This window comes from Sinocyclocheilus anshuiensis, unplaced genomic scaffold, assembly GCF_001515605.1.
Source record: "Sinocyclocheilus anshuiensis isolate Anshui unplaced genomic scaffold, SAMN03320099.WGS_v1.1 scaffold2042, whole genome shotgun sequence".
Taxonomy (NCBI): domain Eukaryota; kingdom Metazoa; phylum Chordata; class Actinopteri; order Cypriniformes; family Cyprinidae; genus Sinocyclocheilus; species Sinocyclocheilus anshuiensis.
Genome location: NW_015544246.1, coordinates 155316 through 160359, shown reverse-complemented (window position 1 = coordinate 160359; position 5044 = coordinate 155316).

Here is a 5044-nt window from a genome sequence, read left to right as displayed (position 1 = left end):
ATTGCTCATTTTTGTTTTTATGTTTTATGTCATAATGGAGGAGATGGTGATGTACCTCAGGCTTAGCCAAGACCGAGGCCAGGTAAGTTACACTGGTTTGCTGCGTCCTTTGTCGGATTACAACTTTAAAAGCAGGAATTGGCTTTGGAATTGGCTTGGAGCTTGCTTAATAGCAGTTCAAATGCTGACTGATATCTTACAAAGGTGCGATTTTATGTAGTTTATTGTCTTGACCATGGTGATCATATGTAGGTTTGCAACCAGGATTTTTTAGGCAGTTAAGCATAAATATAAAACTGTGAATAATAATAAAAAAAAAAGATAATAGTACAGCTCAATGTTCAGCAGCAGCTGTCTCAGCTGAACAGTGCTCTGCTTGACCGGTCCGAGTCCTTCAGATGCAGCCTTTAATAATCAGAGGTGGACTGTAAGGAAGTACATTCGTTAATACAGCTCAATGTTCAGCGGCAGCTGTCACAGCTGAACAGTGCTCTGTTTGACCGGTCCGAGTCCTTCAGATGCAGCCTTTGATATAGTTAGCAAAAATGTGTTAATATTCTGACAAAATGTTTTCAAAATAAGCAGAGGTGGACTGTAAGGAAGTACATTAAGTATTCTCGAACAAATATGAAGTACTACGTTTTATTTTTTTCTCACAAACAGCAACACTGAAAATATGGTCTTTTACAACATGATGCATTGTTGTAGATTAAGCTACCAAGCAGTATATTTAGTAGGCAACTTTAAATGTAATAACCTTGAACATATTCAGAAGTCAAATGCAACATACACATCAGTGCAGCAGTAATATTAATGCAAAACCATCCTAACTAATTATTTTTCAGAACAATACTGTATACCTTTACTTTCACTCTCAATACCTTAAGTATATTAGAGTAGGCAAGATAGTTGGATAGTTCACCAAAAAATGAAAGTTCTGTAATCATTTACTCACCCTCAAGTTGTTCCAGGTTTGGAATTTTCATTTTTGGGTAAACTATCCCTTTAGCTAAGGTTATAAATATGACTAGTAGCTTTTCCCCAATATGGTATTGGTAGTTACTAAAAGTAGTTTACTAAAGTATCTTAAAATTTCTTCTACTAATTACTTTGTCATAGCTCTAAACAGTTTCTCTTTTCCTTCTTTCCCTGAATCAGACCAGACCCCTGTACTGTAGGTTATTTTTTCCTTCTTTCCCTAAATCAGACCAGACCCCTGTACTGCAGGATAAAGCTGAATGTGCCAGCGCTGGACAGGTTTTTAATGGTTTTTGGCTGAGCAGGGAGGCCCTGACCGTGCTGCTGGATCTTCTGAGAAGTGAACGGCAACAGTGATGGGGTGTGGCAGGGCTGGGCTCAAAACTGATGTTGTTTTTTCTGATGTTAAACCTAAGCTATGTTGCAAATAGTTGTAAAAAGTACTTTCAGTAATATATAGAACAATTTGTTTTCATGTGTAAAAAAAATTATTTACGGGACAAAAAAATAAACATATAGAAGAATGTTTTGTGAAAAAATTATAAGCTGCATTAAAAAAAATAACAATGTACATAATTACTTCTCTTTTATTTACACATGTGAATATGCAAAACAAAAATTTTGAACTTGCATCACAAAAATAAACTACAGAAATTAGGTTGTTTCATTGACAATGCGACATTTAAAAAAAGATATTGAAAATTTGTAATGTACCCATTTTTCCACTGTTATCTCTTGGCTAATAAATAATGTATTTGTTAAGCATTCTCTCAAGAGAAAACAGTCTCTCCATTCTCTCCTCTGCTCTTCTCTCCTCTGTCTCTCTCTGGAATTGGATGTCCTCCCTGAGTAGCTCCACCAGCTTCCACTCACTCCCTCACCTGTCCCAGGACACTTGCAATCCTAAGGCAAAGCAAATAAACCATGCCTGTTAACAACAACAGCAAAAATCTCTCTATTAACTTGCTTACTTTGAATTTTTTAAGTCTTTCCCCAGCAGGCTAATTTTCTCCAGAATAGTCTTAAAACAAGAGAAAATGGATACACTTATGAAAAATATAAAGACATGTTTGCAATCTTAACATTAGAAAATATGACACAGCAGGACATGCATACAAAATACTGAAGTGCTAAAGTTTGTTTAAAACATTTGTAGACATGACAGCACTACAAAAACACAACAAAAAGAAAGACTATTGCATTATATAGTGGTTGTCTTATTGTTTGTGGGCTTTGTTTAAAAAAAAAAAAACACTTGTTTTTGTTGTGGCTTTTAACACTTGTTTCGCTAGGTAGCCTATTTGAGTAAATAAAAACACAATACTTACATTTCAATGTGAATTCCCCCACAGAACTGTCATTCGACATGAATATAAATTCCATCGTCATCTGCGCGCAAGTGATTCTGGGATATGGTAGGGTGCGAAGTGTTCATCAGATGTACACTTCATTTTCCTGGGAAATGGAGGGTGCATTTGAAGTCACTTTCGAAATACGTCAGCCTTCGTCGCGCCTCGGTGACGCAATCGGCCTTGGAATGCGGTCTTCGGAGGGTGCATTCTTAATTGGGACGGCTTACGTCGTGATGCAATCGCACTTCAAATGCGTACTCCAAATACACACTTCGGAGTCCACGCACTTCAGTTTGGGACACAGCTTATTTCTTGAAGTGCCCTTCTGCATCATCATCACGTGCCCACACAGAGGCGCCATCATCATGCAAAGAATTTGCACAAAGGATCATGGGAGCCCAAAGTGTCCATCAGTTGTACCCTTCGAAATCCTTCGTTCCGAAGGGCCCTTTGAAGTGGCCAGTTTTGAGCACTTCGGTTTGGAAAGACCCTTCAATATGGCGGCCGTGATTGTTTTCACTCCGAAGTGCCCTTCGGAGGGCGATATATCCCGTTTGGTACGCACCGTTTGATGCATCCTTGATAAAAGGGGCGGAGCAAGATCACATCCGGGGATTTGAACTGTACTTGGCAAGATGTGAACTTTGAATTAGAACAGTACTTGGGCAACAACTGATGACGTTTCACAAGTCCACAAGAATGCAAGTACAGACAAGAAGGCATATTGAGAAACAGCCCTATTTCCACCATACAAAAAAATGCAGCCGATGTATTGAGGTGAGGACTTGTAAAACGGAATAAAAATGTTTCCATAACCATGCAGGCGGGTTGCCTTATCTCACTAAATAAATTAAATGAAAACTTAAAATAGAGCGTATATAAAAACACTTTTCAGTCGCCCAATGCTAATGTGTGAATTGTATAATGCCCTTTGTGCTCTGCATGTCCTTCGCACTTAACATTGTGTATGTAATTTCGTCATACCGGAGGCAAGACAGCAGGGCTATCACCTAAATCTTGCTCAAGGTTTTGTGGTTGTTTTCAGAATCAGAAAGAGCTTTAAAGAGTTTTATTTTAACAGTCATTTGATTAAAACCATTTTTCAATAGATTTGGCCTAGGTCCCTCCTGTGACAAGTGAAGAAAGCTCATTGCAGAATGCAAACTATGAATCTGATGACACCAGTCTTTTAAGTGATAGAAGCCCTTCAAGAAAGCAACAGAGGGTTGAAGATGAAGCCAGAATTGTGAGTCTGTGATTTTTGTATTGTATATTATTCTGGAGTACAAATTTTAAACATGACTATGAAAAACAAGAAATTTAACTGTGTGACTACACAATCTCTGGCCCTTTTCACACCTGGCATTGACATGACTTGGATGATAGTCACAACTTGTCAGCCAAGACACATTGCTGTTTAAATCTTGTCAATTACATATGTCTTTTGTGACCACTTTTGATTCCAAGGTGAGTGTTTTGCTTCTTTAAAGCACACATCACTGCCAGGGTGTTAAAAGGTTAGTTCACCCAAAAATGAAAATTCTGTCATTAATTACTCACCCTCATGTTGTTCCAAACACATAAGACTTTCATTCATTTTTGGAACACAAATGAATATATTAGTAAGGAAATCTGTCCCTCTATTGACAACTGATGCAGCTGCAATGTGCAAGGCCTAGAAAGATAGTAAAAAACATCCTTGAAATAATCCACGTGTCTCCAGTGGTTCAACCTTCATTTTATGAGGGAATGGGAAAGGGATTTTTTTATATATATATATATATATATATATATATATAAAAATAATGACTTTCAACAATTTCTTCATCAATCTGTAAAAAGTCCACATGTTGAAGTGGTAAACTAACATCTATTTAAAAGCGCCTAAAGCAGTACAGAGCCCGAAGCACAGAAGAACCCCATCCTGGAAGCACACTGTTTACGGATTGATTCAGGAGTGAATAAATTGAATAAAGTCATTTGTTTTGTTTTTGTTTGTTTGATTTTGCACACAAAATACATTCCTGTCACCTCATAAAATTAAGGTTGAACCACTGGTGTCACATGGATTATTTCAAGGATGTTTTTAATAGTTTTCTAGGCCTTGAACATTGCGGTTGTGTAAGCTGTCAATGGAGGGAAAGAAACCTCTCAGATTTCATTACAAATATCTTCATTTTTGTTCTAAAGATGAACAAAAGTCTTGCAGGTTTGGAACAACATGAGGGTAATTAAAAGTAATTAAAATAATTTTCATTTTTGGTGAGCTTTTCCTTTCTTGCATGATAATAAACTGCTAAAAGTTAATAAAGAGATATGGCTATATGAGGTGAATGTGGTCAAAATTATCATATCACAATGCATCCCCAGTGCATCTTGGGTGCATTCAGATAGGGCTGCACGATATTGTAAAAAACTCACATTGCGATATTTGTTTTTTCTGCAATATATATATTGCGATATGAAAAAAAAAATCAGATGACTTCAATATAGCTCTATTTGGGGGAAAAAATCAATGATTGGGGTGATTTTGTAGGCGAGTAAATCAGCATAGGAAATAAAAAATTACAAGCATAGATAAATAACAGAACAAAGATACAAATGAAATAAGCAGTGCTTTATATTTTTCAGGTACAGAAGTTAATAATCAAATGTAAAAACACTGCATATATATATATATATATATATACACAGTGGTGTGAAAAAGTGTTGGC